Source organism: Saimiri boliviensis, chromosome 4, assembly GCF_048565385.1.
Source record: "Saimiri boliviensis isolate mSaiBol1 chromosome 4, mSaiBol1.pri, whole genome shotgun sequence".
Taxonomy (NCBI): domain Eukaryota; kingdom Metazoa; phylum Chordata; class Mammalia; order Primates; family Cebidae; genus Saimiri; species Saimiri boliviensis.
Genome location: NC_133452.1, coordinates 45,260,767 through 45,284,694, shown reverse-complemented (window position 1 = coordinate 45,284,694; position 23,928 = coordinate 45,260,767). Strand labels below are relative to the sequence as shown.

General features: G+C 35.4%; 1 protein-coding gene and 1 non-coding gene across 4 annotated transcripts in view; both read left to right on the top strand.

Moving 5' to 3' along the window:
- The window catches only part of NKAIN2 (sodium/potassium transporting ATPase interacting 2), a 1,036,037-nt gene that overhangs the window by 496,306 nt on the left and 515,803 nt on the right, over positions 1-23,928 (top strand). The gene's annotated exons all lie outside the window — the stretch shown is intronic.
- On the top strand, positions 15,752-15,892 carry LOC120363345 (U4 spliceosomal RNA). The gene has a single exon (XR_005578912.2). It is a non-coding gene; the product is annotated as a U4 spliceosomal RNA (small nuclear RNA).

Here is a 23,928-nt window from a genome sequence, read left to right as displayed (position 1 = left end):
TATTTTTCCTACATTTTCTCAAAATTGTATCATTGCTCTAAAAAGAAAACAGATTTTTTTTTAAAAGGATGGTATTACTAAATGTAGCCTTTCCATGAGGATTCATGGGGTAAATTGTTATTATTACAATAAGGAAGATAAAAATATTTGTTTGACATAATAAGAAAACCATTGTGTTTATGTCTTAAAAATAGTATTGCCATGGATATTAGTATGCTTATATGCAAAATTCCATGACCTTTCTTTAGATTTTTCCCCTGAAGTATACATTGCCCCTTTTTTTCTAGTTCTACTTCTGTTTTTCACATTTCTTTCCCAGTATGTGTGATGATAATTTCTTTCACATTATTTCACATGGCAGGGAGAATTTAAACTTGTTATGCTGTTGCTGTGTGTATGACTGGTATATCTCAGATCAGCTTTCCAGAGGCAGAGCTGGGTGTCACAGCATCACCTGAATGCTCACTTGGTATAAATGTTGACAGGATGGTTGAGAGAGATGATATTTAAAATTCTTTCTAACCCCCACATCCTCTTGATATGGTTTGGCTATAGTCCCTACCCAAATCTCATCTTGAATTGTTGTAATCCCCATGTGTTAAGGGTGCGGCCAGATGAACATAATTGAATCATAGGGGTCATCACTTTGGAACAGGGTAACAGGCAGAGGTTGGAAAAGTTTGGAAATCTCAGAAGAAGATAGGAGAATGTGGGAAACTTTGGAACTTCCTAGAGACTTAAATGGCTTTGACCAAAATACTGATAGAGATATGGAAAATAAGGTCCAGACTGAGGTGTTCTCAAATGAAGATGAGGAACTTGTTGAGAACTGGAGCAAAGGTAACACTTGTTATGCTTTAGCAAAGACACTGCTGGCATTTTGCCCCTGCCCTAGAGATCTGTGGAACTTTGAAATTGAAAGAGATGACTTAGGGTATCTGGCAGAAGAAATTTCTAAGTGGCAAAGTGTTCAAGAGAAAGAAGAGCATAACCATTTGAAAAAATTGCAGCCTGATGATGCAATAGGAAAGAAAAACCCATTTTCTGGGGAAGAAATTTAAGCCTGCTGTAGAAATTTGCATGAGTAACAAGGAGCCAAATGCTAATCACTGAGACAATGGAGAAAATGTCTCTAGGGCACATCAGAGACCTTTGTGGCAGCCCCACCCATCACAGGCCCAGGGGCCTAGGAGGAAAAATGGTTTCCTTGCCCAGTTCAGTATAGAGAACCCCTCCTGTGTGAAGCCTAGGGACTTGGTTCCCTACATCCCAGCTGCTCTAGCTGTGGCTAAAAGGGGCAAAGGTACAGCTTGGGTCATGGCTTTAGAGGGTGGAAGCCCCAGCCTTGGCAGCTTCCATGTGGTGTTGAGCCTAAGGGTGCACAGAAGTAAAGAATTGAGGTTTGGGAACCTCTGCCTAGATTTCAGAGGATGTACAGAAATACTTGGATGTTCAGGCAGAGGTGTGCTACAGGGGCAGAACCCTCATGGAGAACCTCTGCTAGGGTAGTGTGGAAGTGAAATGTGTGGTGGAAGCCCCCACAGAGCCCCCACTGGGGCACTGCCTAGTGGAGCTGTGAGAAGAAGGCCAACATCCTCCAGACCCCACAGTGGTAGACCCACTGACAGCTTGTACTGTATGCCTGGAAAAGTCGCAGACACTCAACATCAGCCCCTGAAAGCAGCTAGAAAGGACGTTGTACCCTGCAAAGCAACAGGGGAAGAGCTGTTCAAGACTACGAGAACCCCCCATTGTATCAGCATGGCCTGGATGTGAGACATGGAGTCAAAGGACATCATTTTTGAGCTTTAAGATTTGACGACATCACTGGATTTCAGACTTGCATGGGGCTTGTAGTCCCTTCATTTTGGCCAATTTCTTTCATTTGGAATGGGTGTATTTACCCAATGCCTGTACCCCCATTTTACCTAACTTTCCTTTGATTTTATATACTCCTAGGCAGAAAGAACTTGTCTTGTCTCAGATGAGACTTTGGACTGTGAACTTTATTGAGTTAATGCTGAAATGAGTTAAACTTTGGGGCACTGTTGGTTTTGAAATGTGAGGACATGGGTTTTGGGAGGGGCTGGGGTAGAATGATATGGTTTAGCTGTGTCTCCACCCAAATCTCACCTTGAAATTTAGTAATCTCCATGTGTCAGTGTTGGGCCAGGTAGAGATAACTAAATCATGGGGCCATTTCCCCCATACTGTTCTCATGGTGGCGAGTAAGTCTCACAAGATCTGATGTTTTTATAAATGGGACTTCCCCTGCACAAACTCTCTTGCCTGCTGTCATGTAAGACATGACTTTCTTCTTCCTTCACCTTCAGCTTTAATTATGAGGCCTCCCCAGCCATGTGAAACTGTGAGTCAGTTAAACCTCTTTCCTTTATAAATTACTCAGTCACAGGTATGCCTTTATTAGCAGCATGAGAGCAAACTAAAACAGTAATCTAATTCATAGATTTCTAGGCATCGAATGGTTTTTACAGGTATTGAAAATTTTCCTCCATGATACAGACTGTCAATTTTAAATATTACATTAAAGACTTTTCTTGTTAATCATTCCTCAGTTATAATATTGTTTTTATAATTTTGAATAGGCTAATGTGTCAAAATGGGTAATGTTTTTAAAATTTTTCTTATCTAGAGGATGGTCATTTTATTTAAACTGAGATATTCTATCTTTGATTTTTGCATATTAACTTTCTTCAGGTGAAAACTATTAAAGCAAACGAAAATAAATAATTATTTACCATGTTCCAGGCATTTTGGTATATATAAGGTATACGATATCTAAAATATCATCTTCAAAGGGTTCACACAATGAATAAATAGTAAATGTGTATATTATTGGGGAAAAAAAAAACTTAGGAGAAACATCATGTCTGTCTCATGAATTAATGAAGACACTGTAGAGAGGATACAATTTGGGCTGAAACTAAGACTACAAGGTATTTTGCCAGGTAGAAAATAATCTAAGAAAGTTATCAAAATACATAGAAGCAAAGCAGCAAGAAAGAGCATACCATATTTACAAGAATTCCAGGGATTCTGCACTGGGTTTATGAATGAGAGAAACAGGAATTTGAACCTTTAATGTGGACATATTTTGGCCTGTAAAGCAGGCATCTTTGGTCTGATTCAAGAATTTAAAGTTAGTTGGGGTATGCATGTGCATCTTTCAGGAGAGAGGATCTATTATTTTTAACGCTATTAGAGAACTTTAAGATGCACAAAATATAAAACAAAACTTGTGAAGATTAGAGACAACCATTTGTAGTTTTTAAAATACAGAATTATATGATTAATTGTAAATAGATTTTAAACAGAAAATCTTCTGTGAAATGGCCATCCATATATGCAAAGTGACCCCCAAACGTGGAAGGAGCCAAGAAATCAAACAACACAGCAAACAAATCCAGTTTGTTGGTAAAAGGTGATTTGTTGGAGAACTTAGGTAAGCATAGTCTTCAGTAGCTGCAAGAAAGGTAGATCTCTTCACTGTTACTCCTCAGAACCAAGTTTACCACAGGGACAGAGCATATGCAGTCTATAGAGACAAGTAAAGAGAACCCCTGAGAAAGGCAAGAATGCTATGTGTGTCAAAGACCATAATTTGTGCAATAACATTAAGATCGCTTTCATCTAAAGGTAGTATTTATAGTCAGTACATGTTCTTCCACTAAAAATAGTAAAATAAATAAGTAGAAATCAGGAAGCATTCCTGGGACTGGCATTAATCAGAACTCAACAAGGTGGGTTAGCATCCAAGATGGAGTTACTTTTGTCTCTATAGGGAAGTTATATGATTAGATATTATAATAATAAGTCTGGAGACAACAGGAAGAGTTAATAACAGGAGAGAAGTACTGGAGTCTAAAAGAAAAGTGATCAGACCTGCAGTATTTCAAATGAAAGATGAAGAGGACTTGAACTCGTGGGGCAGTAATTAAAATGGAGAGAAGAGAATGGATTCAAGGGATATATAGATGAATGAATCTGAATGATTTGTTCATGATTGCAAGGGGAAAATATCAAATGAAACTCAAATATTGGGCTTGGGTAACCAAATAAGTGAAAATGTAATTTACCATAGCCAGTGATGAAAGGCAAACGAAGTTTGGTCATGGAGGTGATGGGTTTGGTTTAGAAATTGTTTACTTTAAGGTGCCTATTGACAACTGGTTGAAACTGCCAATCATGCAGGAATATGTAGGAATCTGGAACTCAGGAAATTAGTATTGAATGGATACTAGAGACACTATAGATTTGTTCAGTCATCAGTATTTAGGTCACAGTCAGGAATAGCAAATAATAATTAGCCCATTTTCATTTTCTTATCCATGCCCATAGTGAGCTTTTTTTTTATTATTCATTGACTGAAAGTTCTTACTAAGCCTAAATTTTATATAGATTCTTAATATTGCTCTGGATATATTAATCCATTTCAGTCATAAAATTTGACATTTGATTTAAGCCTTTCCTATACGCTTGCTACTGACCATAATTGAAGGCAAGAATATGTAGTATAAGAAGAAGAAAAATGCATGCATATAGAGGCCTAGTGAAAGACATAAAATGAGTGGAGAAAAAAACACAAAGGAGACTTAAGAAGTACAATTAGAGTAGAAAAACAACTATAAGAGTAGTGTCATGAAAATCAAGGAACCATGCACTTCAGAAAGAAGCATGTGGTCAATAGCAGATCAACTACCCAGAGAGATCCACTTCCTTATAAAAATCTATAATGGCCGGGTGCGGTGGCTCAAGCCTGTAATCCCAGCACTTTGGGAGGCCGAGGCGGGTGGATCAAGAGGTCAACAGATCGAGACCATCCTGGTCAACATAGTGAAACCCCGTCTCTACTAAAAATACTAAAAATTAGCTGGGCATGGTGGCGTGTGCCTGTAATCCCAGCTACTCAGGAGGCTGAGGCAGGAGAATTGCCTGAACCCAGGAGGCGGAGGTTGTGGTGAGCCGAGATCGCGCCATTGCACTCCAGCCTCGGTAACGAGTGGAAAAAAAAAAAAAAAGTTTATAATTTCTTTCAAATTAAGATATAAAGGATAACATTAATTTACATAATGTCAGGAATTGTAGAAAGAGGAGCAAGATTCCTCTAGGTTAATAAGTGAAAGGAATCTGAGGTAAAGGATTTTAGTACACGTTTGAAAAAAATAGCTATGAAATAATGAAAAACGGGTAGTGGTAGATGGAGGGAATGCAACATATACTTTAAGGAAGAGCTTTTCCTTTTTAAGATGAAAAAAAATCATCTATTTAAATATTTACAGAGATATTTCAGTCAACGTAAAATGTTTGCAAGTGACATGATTAGAACTGAGCTTGAAGATGATGGATATTACAGTGGAGAACATATTTGAGTAGAGAGATACTTAATGTGAGGAGGCCACCTGGGAGGCAATCAAACAAGGGAGCGTGAGGAAATGAATTAGGGAGTGATCTGGAGAACATAAAGAAGACAAATTCAAAGAATATTTCCAGTATCTTTGGCAGGACTTGAGTTACTGGATTTAGAGTGTTTGAAAAGGAGATATATTGTTGATAATTCTGAGTTTGGTGGAGGGGACAGTGGCTCTAATTAATGCAAGGATTCCTTCCTTGGAGCGGAAGCTTGACAAGGAAATAAGTCCTAATGAGTAAGACACCCAAATGGAAAGTTTCAAAGGTTTAGGAATGCTAGACTGAGGAGCAGGATTAAAAATAAAATCTGAGCTACTCCTGGGTCATACTTTAAGCCACAGTTGTGGCAAAAAGGTGGTAGATTGCTTGTCTTGATACTTGATTTTCACTCTCTATCTTATGTTCTTAGCTTTGCTCATTTTTTAGACATTTTCTTGCTATTAGGAATTTATTTCTGTTGCATTTGGTTTTAATTTTCAATGTACACATTGCTATTTTAGCAGCCTCCCACCCCTGCTGCCACAAACCCATGTTCTGCACAAAAAAAGCTCTGTTGTTTCCTCCCTTCCTTATTTCCTGACTCCTCCCTTTCTTCTTTCCATCCTTTCAGTTATCTTAGGCCCTCTGTCTTCTATTTAATTCCTCCCAATTGCCCTTACTCTTCAAGTTACTGGTAGGTGATTCCTGCCATCACACTCACCCTCATCTCTCCACTAACCCCAGATTCGTTCACTGGATGCTTATATTCCAAATCTACAAGTATTTGCTGAGGAAAAACATTTTGAAATAGATTATTAAATGTTTTGAGGATTGGTATCTTTTTAGTTTTTTAACATGGTAAGTTGTTGCTTGGACCCAAAGAGTTGATAGGTAAGAAATTTAGCAAGAGGGACCTTTGAAAAATAAACGTCTGCTCCATGATGATTTTCAAGTTTCAGCTTTCGTAGGTCCAAGAAAGACCAGGGAACACTGCAATAGCCTTTATAACTTTAAAAGGAAAGGTAGAGAATATTGTATTCTTGCTCCTTTGTGAATATATGTATTTGATTACATAAGAAAAGCATGGTGAATGCAATAATCTTTTACCGTCTAAAAAACAAAATATGGATCTTAACTTCTCATGCATAAACTAGGTATTTCAGGAATTTTAATGTGTACAAGTGTTATTTCGACCCAAGCAAGTGATGATTAAAGAAAACCAAATCTGTCATGACTCAGCACTTCTATTGATCAATATAGCAAGCTGCCTTTGAAGTTTATGTGCTGAGGGCTTAAAAGTGCAAATGGGTACCAGATCACTGTAATGCCCAGCTATGACATATACATTCATTTTCCTCTCTTCTTAAGTAGCATGATGAAAAACTATTTGAAGTGTAGAATAAAAAATTCTATGTGGCGTTGTCCTGCTAATTGCTCTTTGAGTTTGTGTATCAGGAGACAAGTCAATCTTAGTGGCCATTACTCAGAACTGTACCTAACAATTCTGCTTATAAGGAAAGTAACATATATTTCTATGTAAGTAAGCTCAACAATATTAAGACACAATACAATCAGCCAGTATTTGTTAACCTTTCATTAAAAAAAAACTTAAATTGAAAGTTAAATCAGTAATGATGATTATTACTGTTGCAACTAGCATTTATTAAATGCCTAACAAGTGTCAAGAGTTTTATCTAAACCATGCTTATTCTTATGTTAAATGAGTTTTCTTACCACAGTAAGGAAGTGCCCCTTCTAAAAGGTCTAACATGGAGGACCTCTATAAGAAAATTAGTTTTCTGACATAAATTTAGTATATGTCATAGTTGATATGAATGAAATTATTTCTCTGATAGAAAATTATATATGCGATAGGAGAAAAGACAAAAGAGTTAGGTCTGGCTATGCTTATTTTAAGACAGCCAACAGATATTTTAACAATTAACTAGTAAAAAAAAAAAATAAGCTATAAAATGTTCTGGCTAAATAAAATAAAAATAAATAAAATTTCTTAAACAATATGGTCGGGTCAGGATATGTAATTCATATGCTTATGGTTAAATTATAGTTTATTATGCATTTCTTATTCCACAAGGTTCTATCTTAAGAAACCTCTGGGGAGGAGTGGTAGGTAGGTGAATGGGATTGGATGCTGTTAATGGTTGTTTAACAGTTTGAAGATTTGATGAGCTCAGGTTGAAATATTTATATTTATGAGAGAAGAAACCATTAATCCTTCCTGAAAAAATAGCTTACAATCAATGATCATGTGTATCCTGTGGTTGTCACTGATGGAAGTGGAAAGCTTTTAATATACATAAAGGTTGACAGTTACAATTGAATTTCTTGTTCTTCATTACGTGATCCATAGGAAAATATTCTTTTAAAGCAATGTAAATTACTATACCTTGGAATTATTTATTAAAATATGACAGCTTTGTAAGACTTTTAAAACTGAAAGCATGAGCTAGCAATCTATTCCAAAATAAGCATTTCTCAGAAATGTTGCACTAGTGTTTGACAAATTTTACAAGTTTTGTTTGGAACTAAATATATTCTTTCTAATTATCAGAATTTATCATTTTAATATATAAAATGTGAAGTATAATAAAAATGTATTATTAATCCTAAGTGAAAACTAAAAGTAATTAATTGCCCATAACTTTCTTTTTTTTAATTTTTAATTTTTACTTTTAAGTTCTGAGATACATGTGTAGAATGTGCAGGTTTGTTACATGTGTCATTGGGGGTTTGCTGCACCTATCAATCCATCATCTAGCTTTTAAGCCCCTCATGTTTAGGTATTTGTCCTAATGCTCTTCTTCCTCTTTCTCCCATCCCCGACAGGCCCAGGTGTGTGATGTTCCTTCCCTTCCTTGTGTCCATGTGTTCTCGTTTTTCAGCTCCCACTTATTAGTGAGAATGTGGTGTTTCATTTTCGGTTCCTATGTTAGTTTGCTGAGAATGATGGCTTCCAGCTTCATCCATGTCCTTGCAAAGGACATGAACTCATTCTTTTACCATTGTGTTACTTGGTAGAAGATTTACCAAACTCCATGACTGTTAGTTAATTTTTATATGGCTAAAGAATAATATTATTTTATCTGCTAAAGATAAGCCAAGTTTACATCAGATATAATCAAAATTAATATTTAGTAAACAGATATAAAAACTTAAAGCTGAAATATTTTCCGAGTAGTTATTTACCTGAGTTGTTTTTGTTTTCCTTTTCTTAATAGTAAAGATTGAAGTAAAAGATGAAAGCTTATTCTATTTTAGAGATTCAGATGCAATTATTTAATCTCAGCACTTTCCTGACTACTGTATCAAAATGTGTCTACTTTATTTTCTTAAATATACTCACCTATTTTATGATGCTGGTTGGTACCCATTTCATTTCCCTTCTTAAATATATTTACCCACTTTATGGTACTGGTTGGTACCTATTTCATTTGGACATCTAAACTCATTCATAGTTGGGATGGCAGAAAAATGAATCCAGATCCCCAATATTTCAATAAGGAAATGGCCCACTAAAGTTTTCCATTCAAATACCAAAGGATTTATAATGGTACAGTTAAACTCCTTGTAACAAAACAGGCTACAATTTGGAGATTTGAAAGTAAAGATTATTACAGAATGATAATACCTATTGACTTGGAAAATAAAAGATATTAGAGAAACAAACCAAGAACAGGCATTCTTTATGTTTTAGCTTTGAAATTTGACTCCTTTTTTTTTTCTTTCTTTTTTTTTTTTGGTTTGTTTCTGGAAAGGAGAAGTGTATTAAATCTGAATAAACCTGAAGCTTACTCACATACTAGTTTAACTTACAGAAAGTGCAGTGGACAGGGAATTTGGGAGTCCTCAAATCCAAACCACTAATTTTAGACGAGTTACTAGAAGCTTAGAAAGGGTAAATCGTTTCCTCAATGCATTAAAATTGGTGTAAAAGACTCAAGCCTAGAACTAATTATTTGGTGTTTTTTAAGTCACAACATGCTATTTGAAAGAAATCACACCAAGAGCATTTTCTAAATTAAAATTTTGTTTTGGCTAATTTATTAACTTGAGTTAATAGCATGTCTATATCTGAAATCAAGTTGACATTCTCATGAAAAAATATAACTATAACTTTATGTTGTAGACATTTCCCTTGATGTGTTAGGGTTTTAAATTAACAAAACCTACTAATTTTTAAATTTCATTAAGACTTCTAACTATAATATTGACAGCTTAATTTACCGTATTATTTAAATAATTTATTATTACTTGCAATGTATCTCTTTATTGTTGTCTTGATTTTCAACCAAGAACCTTACATTTTATGGCCTCAGGCAAAAGAGGTTTTCTGGGGTTCTTTGTCATCTCAATTGTAAGTGGATGGATTTTGACAGCGTGATCCAGTAGATCCATTTTAGTCACAACAGTCTGTCAGTGCCTGGCATTTTTATTGGATGTTTTTAATGACACTCACGTGTCATCCTAGTTTAATTGATTTCACCCTAGAATGTTGATCAAATGGCATCCCTTCTTTCTGACTTTCTTGCTCTTTTTTTCTTCTTTTCCTTCTCTCTCCTTCACCTTTACCTTTTGCCAATTTCCTCACCTTCATTCTCACTCTTGGTATTGAAGATCTCAATAGTAAAAGAGGTCAAATTACTTAGTTCAGCTTATTTCCATACCTATGTCAGACTTGAAATACCTGTGCTTCACAGAAACTAAGTTCTATCAGATACATAGCTTAGTGGGAATAGGTATCCCCAAATGTTTATCACAAAAGCGTGCAACTGATGAAACATTAAAATGAGATCAAACCAGGAAGTCAAATGAAGAAAAATGCGTTGAAAGGCACATATCTGTTTTAGTAGTGTTAACATGGGAATAGAAGATGATTTATATAGTTACGTTAGCGCCTTCATTTATGTAGAATTTTTGTTGTAATTTTAATTTTATTTTTATTTGTGCAGCTGCATTAGAAGTGCCTTGAATTGCTATCCCAACATAGGATGTTATTTGTGACACATCACTAGTAATAAGTTTTTTATTTCTTAAGACAAAGACTTTATGATCTTTCTGAAATCATAGTTAGAAAGTTAATGTTTGAAATGCACTATGTATTTTAACAAACAGAATATGGGGTATAGGGTATAGTTTTTTCTTTTTTGTTTGTTTGTTGTTTTTTTTCTTTTTTTTTTTTTTTTTTTTTTCTTATTTTATATATCTGCAGCTCACAGACAAACTAAATGTATCTACCTGGGTTGCAATTTGTTAGGATGAACTAAAAAAAATATTATTTTCCCTTGGAAGACATTAAGAACCTACAGTCAATCTGAAACATACCATGCACTTCTTACAGGATAAGTAGATTCATTCAGAAATTGACTGAAAGCTGAAAGTAGCAGTCCTGCCAAATACGACCCAAATCTCCACTGAAGCCAGAGGTGATGTTAGTGAATAATGATGATCTTGACTCTTAGATTGCCAGGGAACTCATCTCACAATCAGCTTGACCATATATGTTCAGAATCCCAGGCCCTGAAAGCTAGAATTGATACTAGCAATGAGATTAGAAGCAAAAGGAAGGCAGTGTGGTAAGGTGGGACCTGAGAGTTAAAAGCTTTGTTTCTGGTGTTGGTTTCACAATGTTTGCAATTAAAATCTGTGAACAAAACCACTCATTCATAATCAAACAAACAAAACTAATTTTGTTTTCTCTTCCCTAAAGTGAAGTTGTTTGAAGACAAATTTCCTTCTGTAAGTGAAATTCTGGGTCTAGAGCCACAGTTTTCAAAGTTTGAACTCCTGATTTCTCTTTTCATCAACTTATTAGGATAGATTTTAATATGTAGAGCCAAGAAAAGTGAAGATACTCAGTGAAAGCAAAAAGAGGGGACTAGGGCACCCTCTTCCATTGTGACCCCCTCCTCACTCCAGAGCAGGGTGTTCATAGCAAGTCTGCAGCACTGGAGAATACTGAGAAGCCCTAATTTTGGACAAGTTATAATACTAGCAATTATAGACAGATAAGACTACTATATCCCATTTGAAAATATACAGGGAGGAAAATGCCGCAAACTCCACTTATTTAATAGGATTATGGGCTCAGCAAAAGGTTCCCCACTTATACAACCATCCTATGGTCAAGCGCTCACATGCTTCCAGCATGTAAATATGCTTCTGGGCTGCCCTGAAAATGTTTATACATCTACTGCCACCAAGGAAAAATAGATGTTCTTTTCATGTTTTAAAAATAGGAAATTTCAAATAGGGCAGTCTCTAAAGATTACATCTACATCTATTACATTAACTTACTTGAAAACAACTGTAAGCAGGAAGCAAATGCTAATAGAGAAGAACATGACCATGAAGGAGTTAATAAAGTGGTGGGCATGTTTGCTTATTGGCTTTGCATTCACATGCTCAGAAGAGCCCATTCTTAATTGGTATTGTTAGTGATTATAAAATCACAGCATGTTCACCAGTGTCTAAAGATACCTGGTTGCAGAGAAGAGACCATTGCCTGCTTGAGGAATCTATTTCTTTCACTTTGTTTTCCTATTTATAAAAAATATACTTTTTTAGCTTTCAAAGGTTAAATGTATGTGGTATAAAAATGCAAGCAACACAGATAAAAAAAAAAATGTATTCTCCTTTACTTCCAGTAACTACTAACTAGTGGTTAACAGGATTGACCACTGTTAATCTCTATTTCTAACCACTGTAAACCTCTAAACTTTGGGGAGAGAGAAAGAGGTATATACTTAGAAAAAACCTATGCAAACATAAAATCACACACTTTTTATTTGCATACATGGGATTATTTAGCGAGGCTTTCTCTTTCTAACTCAGTACTATTCTATGGTCTTCCTTCTATGTCAGTGTCAGTAAAAACAAAACAAAACAAAACAAAAAAACCACGAACTCTACACCACAACAATTAGCATTGAAGACTTTTGTGATCTAATATGCAGAGATTTCTTCCCACGAGCAAGCAAGAAGTCTGTTCTGCTGCAGACAGCAGCTAGGTGTCATCCCATTCAGTTCTGACCCTCTACCTGGACATAGCATCAGATTCCACAGTTCAAGGCTGAGTCCCAGAAAATTGCACTCCCTTTAGACACCAGTTGCAAGTCCAGGCCACTGGAACTTCTGACAGACCTGCTTCCAGTTGGGTTCTCATAACCCCTCTTTGGATTAGATTAACCTGCTAGGATTGTTCACAGAACTCAGGAAATACTCATATTTATGAGTTTATTATACAAAGGATATTACAAGGGATACAGATGAAGAGATGCAAAAGGCAGAGTGTGGGAGAAGAAGCATGGAGCCTCCATGCCCTCCCTGAAAGTGCCACTCTCCATGAATCTCCATGAGTTCAGCTGTCTAGAGGTTCTTTATACCCTGTCTTCTTGAGCCTTTTATGGAGACTTCATTGGCTAGTTACCGTTGAAGCAATGAACAATTATGCATAAATGTGATTGCACAAAAGGGTGTGATCTAATGCTTATAGATTCAGTGGGAGAAATCCAGCAAGGCCTGGGCAGATTATTTTTGGCTTTTCAGTGCAGCATTCCTTCCTCCCAGTTATGGGGCCAGACCTATATTTAGAAAATATAAATCAGAGAATCTCTATGGTGAGCTCTAAGACAGAAAAATGGGGAAAAAATTAGAGTCATGCCTTGGGCAAATGCAAAGAGGACAGGAGAAGATCAGAGACAGAGTCTGCTTTCTGAGGCCTAAAATGCCCCAATATTATTACACAATCTTGTATCAAGGGTTATGGGAGGTCTAAGCCAGGAACCATGGGGTAAAACCCTTATATACATATAATATCACAGTCAGTATGTATGAAAATTTTATAAGAAAAGCAAACCTGCATAGCCGACTAAACTCTTTAGTGAACCAAAATATCTTCCTTCAGTTAGTGCATCAAGTCAAGCAGGATAATCATCCTTCTCCAATAAAGTGGGCTAAGATTTCTCATATATTTACAAAAATGAAATGTAACCAATCCTTGAACACTCTTAAACTAGTGGGTGGTAGCATTATTTTTTTCTCCAATCATTGCCTTTGTGCTGTGTCTGGTATCTGTTGCCTGACCCTTAAATGCATCCCAGGCAGATTTCATAGACTCATGCACTTTGAAATATTAATATTCCCAACGGTTCAGTTTAAAACTTCAATCACTTATCCAATTTATCCTATATCATTTATCCTATATCCCATCGACTTCCCCCCCCAGTACAGGTGCCTAAGCTGGGAAGAGGCCATGACCTGTTTTTCTATGCTTTCACTACACCTCTGTACCCTTCCTTGCTATTCTGGGATTTCTTCTTCTCTAGTGTATTGGTGACCTCAGAGGAAAGATGGGGAAAAAGAGGTAAACACCTCTTACTTAGTTGATGGTATTGTGATTCTCTCACTATTGATTCTTGAAATTTCTCCAATTGTACCCTCTAGATGGCTGGTTCCCCCATGCTGGCTCTTTGATAGAGTATCTGTTGTTTCCTTAAGGATCTTTCAATAGCCTCACTATGGCAAAATCAATTTCCAAAGCAGAAATCGACTCTGGCTCAGTGTCTTTTAACCTTTTCTCTTCTTCCTCAACTTCAAGGGCACCAAGAGCCCATCAGCAAGTTTGGACTACAAAAATGCTCTATTAGAGCTACAAAAATAGAGCTACAAAAATGCTCTGTTGAGTAAGTTGCCAGGCTCTCTTTGTGATTATCTCAGATCTCTGCAAGGAATTCTCTTGATATTCCCGCGGGTAGAAGATTGGGGAAAGCCATGGCACAAACTAGATTAAGGCTGAAGGTCCACACCTTTCAGTTTTTGCTTATAATGGCCAGAATGGGAGGGCTGCGGTGAAAATGTAGGAAGCACAGGTGGACTGGATGCCAGAGGCCACCCATTGCTTTTACTCTGTTTAGAATGTGAAGTGCTTTCTGCTTGTCTTTGTTTCCTAGCAGTGAATTCTAGACAACTGGAAAATTCTTCCTCAACTTCCATCACAATACAGAGACTAGAGTCACAGAGAGATTTACCTTACCTTTTAAATCAGAACAAATTGTTACTGGAAAATGAGCAAACCATTCAGGACCTTGTGGGTAGCACTTTGTGTTTGGTCCTCTAATTTCCACTAAACATTACTCCTTTAAGGTTTTGCAAGATAAAAATGTTTAGAGGCTTTCTTGGATTGTGTTGCGTGAAAACATGCTCTGAGGTGCAGAGGACTTACTAGGAAGTGTTCTGGAAGACATTCCTACAAGGAAACTAGAGAGGTTAGGATCCAGGAAAGGGAAGAGGGAGCTGCTGCAATGATGTTGCAAATAAAGCCTCAGCTCCTCCTACAAAAGTGCTCAGGAGCAGGCATAGCCCTTCCAAGTTATGCCAAATTCAGGCAATCTAGAGGCTGGGGATTTTCTATCCATACATACCAGCCAGTCAGTAGCTGAATCCTGTCCCCTGAAAGGGGTCCAACCTAGGACAAAGAAGTTCTCTTAGGACAGGGGCAATGCCCAGTAAGAGACTGCTGTGAGCCCTCAGCAGCCAATATTCCTGGCATCTGGGGTGGTGGTTCTGCCTAGAGAGAATATACAAAAAGCAACATTGCAATATCCATTACAGAAAACATGAATTTATGCTGATATTCTACTAGGATAAGTTGCTTCTGTTTGAACATATGTTAACCAAGAAGTCTATCTCATAAGTATCTGGCACCTAGTATCAATATTCAATTTAAATAAAGAGGCCTTGCTTCAGTTCCTCTAAGTGTAAAAGTCTCTAATGTGGAATAGTTAATATAATAATTATGTAAATTTTTATTTAATAAACGATTGATATTGGCCAGAAGTAATAGTGTGCATTATATATCTTTTCATTATATTATTATTAATGAAGATTCCTAGAACATGTATTTCAGAAAGAACTATGTGTCTCTTGTAGATGATGAGGTAGATACATCTACATTTGTAAGATCTTTAATGCATCAGAAATCAACATGTCCTGCATCTTGGGTTTGTAAGCTGATCAATAAAGCCATCCAAACTTCCCAGACACATGGCCACAAGGTGACAAGAATCCAGAGATAAATATGCCAATTTTTTCCAAAATGATATTGCAAAAAACAAATGAGCAGATATTGTTTCTAGAAATAAAAAGTTATAATGTAAGAGAAGATAGTGAATTCACTTTTTTAAAAATCAATTTTTTTTTACATAGTAGCACAAAGAGACAACCTCATAAAACTGCAGAAACTTACAATTTTGGAAGTAACTGACATATGTAAAATTATTCATGGATCAAAAGTTGCTAAGAGCCTAAAATCTTTAATAGTTTCAGCTTTGCACAGTGGCAGTATCGTAGCCAATGAGGTTTACCCAAGGCGCGATTATTGCTAATTGAAAACTTTTCCCAATACCCCGCCGTGACTACTTGCAATACAGTCGGCACTGGCAATTTTTCACAGTCTCTATGGAGACTGATTTTAAAAAATAAAACAAATTTAAAAATTAAAAAAAAATCTTTTCTAGTTTCTAGAGAATCAAGATATTGAGACATGATTTCAGTTATAAGGACTTAGCAGAGAAATAGAAATGGCAAAGGATTAATGTTCCAAAGTGTGGAGTCTCCAAATATAAATTACACTGCACTGGCCCTTGGTTTACCAAATGCATTAGAGAAAAGATATTATCCTATTAGGTGTCCTTACTTTTGTCTCAAAAATGGACATTTAGAGTAATGTCTAATCCTTTTTATATGAATATTAAGAAATGGAAAATGTGCGGAATATATTATCATTAACTCTTATTTGCTTATATCTCTTCTTATTCAAAGCATTTTATTTTCCTATTAAAAACATCTGTTAGAAACTCAGATAATTGATGGGTCAACTTAAAATAATTTTATGAAAAGATAGGTAAATCTTTTTCTTAACCTACGAGGCTCCATATCAAGAAAGAAAAATCAACAAAGAGGATTTGCTTTATGAGCAAAAACTACAGTAAGAAGGAATGAACTTTATTTAGTGTTCAGTAGCACAGTAGGGTGACTAAGAGTTGACAATTTTTTTGTATATTTGAAAATAAGTAGAAGATGGAATGTTTCAATACAAATAAATGATATATGTTTAAGGTAATGTATATCCTGATCTACCCTGATTTGATCATTACATAGTATATGCTTGTATTAAAATATCACATGTATCTCATAAATGTGTACAACTATTATGTAACAATTAAAAATTTAAAAAAGAAAAATCAACAGTGAATCACAAATACTCATTAAATTTCTTATTAACTTTTATAACTACATGTGTGTCTGCATGACACAGAAATGAACATCAACACATAGACACAGATGATTGATGAATCCATGGCTAGGATCAGTGTAATCACTGAAAATTAAGCAAACTGTAGGATATAACCACATTTCTCATTAATATATGCAATAATTTGCATACTCACATTTTATGCACCGAGTGTCCGAGAAATTATTGGTTTAAATAAGTAATTTTATGATCTGATATTCATTAACTTTATAAAAATAAATGTAAGTTGAAAAGAGGGACATTGAGGAGATTTTTAGAAGTCATAAGATACAGTTAAGAAAAAGGAAAGCTAAGAGGCATTTCAAATAATACTTCTTAATACGATTGTGATACCCCAGAAGAGTTTCTAAAAGTTGGTAGCAGATGTGCTATTAGAGAATAAAGTGCAATAAGGTGACTCATTTCCACTTAGCGTCTTCTGGAATTCAAAGACTCAGGTGGACTGGGAAAACTTCATTATATAGTAAATGTGTTGTGTTGCTTTCTTTTTCTCTATTGGTGGCTACGGAAGGTTAAAAGCATGTTCAGTCCATTAACAATGGGACTGCAATCGAAACAAATTTAAGAAAGCCAGACACAGTTCCATTTGCTTATAGTCCCAGCTAATCTGGAAGATAAATTGGGAGAATCTCTTTAGATTAGGGATTAAGGCCAGCATGAGCCAAATAATATCTCTAAAAAATAATAAAATTTAAGGAGACTACTTCTGGGTTCTTAGCATGGTAGATGTAAGGAGTGGTTCTTGCTACTAGAGAAGGTGAGCTCTAGTTAGCATTGTTCTAAAGCTTATCAGAACACTGGACTGTGGCCTTTTCTCCAGTTTTAATTCTAATTTTCATATCAGTGCACCAAGTACTTATTAAGGTTCCACCGTATGCAAGTCATTGACCTGAAGACTGTGTCTGGAGTGTTCAGTGTAGGAAATAATATTTTCTTTGATTTTAAAAATATGGACTAGATTAAACATTTGGTACTGATTCAGTGTTTCTAAAGAATTTCCCTAGACAATGTTAACAACAGGATAGGACAGGTGTCTAGTACTGTGTAAAGCAGAGTGCTCTCATTGTTTTGAACACCTGAGATTGTCTATGTCATAATCATTGGCACATCTGTGAGTTCTACTAGGGTAATTGTTAGGTTACAGTAAAAATAATTCTTTATTATCTTACATACTATTTTAATATAAACTGAAAAGGAAAGAAAATCTGCTTAATTTTCTTAAGATATAGGCCCCTAAAATGTACGTATTTCTTCATGCTCAGAGAAATACTAGAGCAAAATACTTTCATTTATTTTGATCATCAGAGTACTAGGTTATTCACAATTTGTGAAATTTTAGTTAAAGAATTTTCTAAAATTCTGCTCATGGTTGTATTCAATATAGTTATGATAACTCTACCAAATATGCCTAATTTGTAGACCCATTTGTTGTAATACATGTAAATAGTGTTTTTACTTTTCCTGTAACTTTCTTGGCTAATGAAGTTTGCTGTTTGGATTTGTTCTGATCATCCTTAAATCCTTCCATGCTGACAGTTTTAATTAAAAGACAAATTTCCAATCACTTTTCTAATGCCAGGGAAATGCTAAGTATAAATCATTTCGATTCAGAATTTCAATACCACGTCCCCTGCTAAAGCCTCATGAAATAGTTTTGGCATGTGTGGAGTTTTTCATAGATTGTATAATAAATGTGAGCACTATTTCTTTTAAAAATGACATGAGAGGACCTAAACAGATTAGAAATGTAATATTCTTGATGTTTTGCTATTTTAGTCTTATTATGGGTTTAATTAGGTCTTCCAGTTTTGAAATTTTGTCAAACTTCGTCACATTTTGCCTCAGCTACTGATTTTTTTTTCAATCTTGTTTGGTGAGTATTATGTCTGTTGGTGACATTTACTCAAAATAGTCTTTAGAGAGAATGAAGCAAATGATGGATTTTCATTTTAGCTGCATGTTCATCATCTACCAATACATTATTCTTGATGATTCTTAAAGTAAGGATGGCCTCTTGACAGACTTTTGGGTGTTAATTGCACTGGAAGAGCTTTATTATGCATCCCTCTTCTGTCAATTTACTTACATGTTTTTCCCCTGTACTCTTCCCATTTGTTTTCTTTACTTCAACTTACTTGTCTTTGACTTAAAACTCCTCAGTTTAACTGATAATCTCAATACCCCATGAAAGAACTGTGTATTTATTGCCCGGATGAAGAAGTTATGCTGACACTAAAATGACAGAATCATAACACTAAGTACAGAAACATAGAGTGCAGCCAGTCAGGGGGACACATAGTTTAGTTCTCTGTGATCAAAGCTAGACCCTAGAATTAAAAGGCCAACCACTGCCTCTTATGTTCAGACCCCAAGCAAAAGAGATTCCAAGATCTGCTGAGTAAACAAGTCTGGGTGTTATACTTAACCAAGAGGCACAAGTAAACATCTCCCTTTCAAGTTCATTCTTATTTATTATAATTACATGTATTTAACACAGAATTGTCATCAGAATGCTTTGCTTCTTTACTTTCAGCAGTGGTGGACTATCCAGGCGATTTCTGGGCTATAGGTCCTAATTAGGCCTTTGTGCCCTACTGAGATAGCATGCAAAGATAAAGTTGGGGTCTGTCCTACCAGACCCTACAAGGAAGTAATTAGCTTCAGTAAACCCATTTTACAGATGGGAAAACTATCACCCAAAGAATTAATGTGACTTGCTGGAAATTGTGAAAATAATACATATAAGAGCACATGTTTAAATCAGTTTCTAACTTCAAGCTCACTTCTATTTCCAGTAATAGTCCATTATTTTTGCATGTTCCATTTCAATATCCAATATAGAGAAAATACAAATGCTGGTTTCATACCTATTTGACCCCCAAAGATATAGGGACACATTTTATCAGCTAGCAGATAAGAGAATTCTGATTACCTCTTCATTCAGCAACAGAAGGTTCTGAAGACTTTAAAAACATGTAGAGAGTCTCTATCATATGTCACTGGTGATGTAGTGATTTTTAGTAGTTGTTTGTTTATGTGTCCTGAAGTATGGCAATCTATGCCATTATCTTTGCCACAAATGTTTTCATTACTTAGAAAATCATACTGCTTTTTTTGAATCCCAGGTACTTTTATTTGCTTTTCATGACCTCTAGTAACTGTGAGTGTTAAAATGTTATACATGCTGGGAAAATAAATATGTCCATTCATTTTAAATTTCCTGCCCTTTAATTTCATTGAATTTGTCCCCTCGGTCTTTTATTATGCATCAGGATTTAACGGCAGAGCAAATTCATTTTTATCTGCCCTTTGTTATTTTGAAAAACCAACGTCAACTCTTTTTAATTTCCATTATTCTTGATTGTTAATTCTATACATTTTACATCTAATTTTACAACTTTAATTAGTATCATCCACATCATCAGGTAGAGAAATTAGCAGTCCTAAATTAAGCCACAGTTTTAAAGTGGGTTTAAAAAATATGTTGAAAGATGACTCCATCTATTATGTTACACTTTTACTGTGGGATTTGTGGAAGAGCCATTTGGCTTGTTGTCTTCCTGCCCTTGAATTGAAATCTGGGTTAATTGAGGCAAAGCTGAACTTGCTCTTTTGTGAAATGTGTGGAAGGCTACTGCTCTTTTAATTGCAAAAATCATCAATACTGTCTTGACATTTGGATACATTCAGCTGTTTGCTCTCATATTTAGTTGTCTCTTGTCCTGTAAGGTTTTTAATTTCCACCCAAAATGGCATCCATCTCTGATGTTGTAAGAAATGCAGTTTTTTTTTTTCATTGCAGTCTGGTTCCAAAATTCAAGAGCCCAATTCAAATTAAGAAATTTTAAAGATATGTTTCTTCTTCTTCTTCTTCTTTTTTTTTTTTTTTAATTGTACTTTAGGTTCTAGGGTACATATGGAGATCATGCAGTATTGTTGCATAGGTACATACATGGCAAGGTGGTTTGCTGCCTCCATCCCCCCATCACCTATACCTGGCATTTCTCCCCACATTATCCCTTCCCACCCTTCCCATCCCCTGCTGTCCCTCACCTAGCCCCCCAACTGACCCCAGTGTGCAATGCTCCCCTCCTTGTGTCCACGTGTTCTCATTGTTCAACACCCACCTATGAGTGAGAACATGCAGGGTTTGATTTTCTGTTCTTGTGTCAGTTTGCTGACAATGATGGCTTCTAGATTCATCCATGTCCCTACAAAGGACACAAACTGATCATTTTTCATGGCTGTGTAGTATTCCATGGTGTATATGTGCCACATGTTTCTTCTTTGAAGTATCTTTAAAATAAGAAGAGATAAAAAGCATTTGAGTAATGGCATTTTGAAGCACTCCCATAGCTCTCTAGGATAAGGTTTGTAATTAGAATTAAGTTTTATTCTAACCTGAGAGAACTACTTCCCTGATCGCCCATTACATATTTCAATTTGTGCAATCAATTATTCATTTTTTTATCCATCTCCTACAATAAACTGTGAGTTATTTGAAGATAACTATCTATTATTTATCACTAAATCTATAGTCTGTAACCCAATTTATGGGCTCAATAAATGTTTGTTATGAGAATTCATATTCAGCCAGCATGGCAAGAATGAAGCAAAAGTAGATGACCTTTTGATTTAAAATGTTTCATCCATGATATGCAATAAATACCCTGAAGTATAGTGACTGCCTTGTTCATTGTTAGAAGCGTTGAACTTGAAGAGACTGTGAAGACTTTTAGGGTGTTTTTGGGTTCTCAAATAGCTAATAGTTTCTTTTATAAACCATAACTACTTTAGAACCAAGGATGACAAATGAGGACATTAACAGAAGCTTCAGTTGGGAATTACTCTAATCAGTAATTATCCTAGTGTGTCCCTGCCTCGCCTGGAATGTTAGCTACATAAAACAGGCAGAATATAGGGTTTCATCTCAAAGTTTGTAGCACCTACCACAGAGCCTAACACAAATAAGTGTTTGATAATTCAGTATTTCTTGGACACCTCATTAAGTCAAAAATGGTTGGAATAAGAATTTTCACTGAAATAATCTAACTAGGCAATCTGACCTTCCTTCCTTTTAGCACCTTTGCATGTGTTTTCCCATTGATGACTTTAAAATTCCCATGCCCTCTTTATTATTTCCCTAAGAAACTCATACAGCTGCCTTGCTACTCATGTAAACATTTGGATAAATACGGGTACTTAAACATCATACACCAGGGCCTGCAGAAGGTTGGGGACTAGGCGAGGGATCGCATTAGGAGAAATACCTAACGTAGATGATGAGTTGATGGGTGCAGCAAACCACCATGGCATGTGTATACCTGTATAACAAACCTGCATGTTCTGCACATATATCCCAGAATGTAAAGTGTAATAAAAAATAAAAAAGAGTTTTTTTAAATCATTAAAAAAGCATTCCATTTGCAAGGTAAGTGGTTAATGGAAGGAACTGCTTTGATATTCATAATATAATTTTACATGGTAATATTTTTTCTGCAAGCTCCCAGTGCTTTGGCAGATATTATTTATGTTTACAGCCAACAGCAAGTGAAGAGCCAGGATCGACCATGTCATATTGCTTTTATTCTATGAAAAGATAACCTGAGCTCTAGATGGCTAAGTGATTCACAGGCTTGCAGTTCATCACTGGACTTTGGGGCCCCTGTCTGCAAATTCCTTGGTGCAGCCATTTAGAGGCAATAAAAACATTGGCATGGCTGCTCAGAAAATACTATGCTGAAGTCTTATAAACAAATCATTTAATCTGGTTATTATCCATATGGACTTAATATTTTAATGACTATTACTTAAAATGGAAATAAGCAGAATATGTAGGAATAACATAAATACATTTTTCTACTAAATTCTGACTTTTATATTTCTATGTTTTAAGTAATTCTATAATCTTTAGTAAATGAAGATCTACAATACTTAAAACATTGCCATCTGATGATAAAATCATTTTGCATGTAGAGGCACAAAATCACTCCAACCAAAAGATAAGAACAAAGACATGTTGTACTAAAAACCTTTGTAAACCAGATTTATTAGAACTACCTTTTTGTTTATTAAGACAAAAATTTTTATTTAATAAGAAAATTATAGAGCATTACACTTGCAGGTGATTATTTAAAAAGAACTCTAGCTTTAATTAGTAAGTATCAATGACTGGCTAAAAATATAGCAAAATAGATTTTAACATTTTTTTCAAATAATTAGATTTATAGAAAGTTGCAGAACTAGTCCAAAGATGCCACGTACCCTTCACCCAGTTTCCCCTAATGGTTATATGCTATTTAACTATAGTGCAGTATGAAAAACAGGAAACTAGCATTGACAAAATGTGTTTGTGTAGTTCTATGCCATTTTATTAAGACACAGAACTATTCCACCATCATAAAAATAGTTGTGCTACCACCTTATGGTTGTACCCACCCTCATCATCCCTACCATCATTTAAACCCTAACAATTATTAATTTATTATTCATAACTATAATTGTGTCATTTCTAGACTATTATAAAAACAGAATTTGTTTAAATATTCACCCAGTGTAGGATATTTTAGTTGGTTCTAATTTGAGGCTGTTACAAATGAAGTTGCTATGAACAATTGCATAGAAATTTTGTGTGGGCATAGTTCTTATTTCTCAGAAATAAAGACTCAGCAGCATAACTGCCATATCATATGGTCAGTAGGCTTTTCTTTGAGTTGTGTTATTTATGAAACTGCCAAAATACTTTCCCAAGTGGCTGTACAATTTTATGTCTTCCACCAACTCTGAATGAAAGAGCCAGTTTCTCCACATCCTCACCAACATTTGCTATGGCCATATATTTATTTTAATTTTAGCTGTTCCAATAATTATGTAGTGATATCTCATTGTAGCCCTAATTTGCATTTCCCTAATGGCTAGTGATACTGAAAATGTTTTTCATGTGCTTATTTGCCATCTGTATATCCTCTTCAGTGAAATGTCTTCATAACTTTTGCTCATTTCTGAATTGTATTGTCTCCTTTTTTTTACTACTTTTGGGTGTTGTATAAATATAATAAATATGAGTTATTTGCCAGATATGTGGCCTACAAATATTTTCTCCCATTCTGAAGCTTATCTTTTTATCCTTTTAAACACTCAATTTTGATGAAGTCCAGTTTATCAAATTTTTTTCTTATGAATTATGT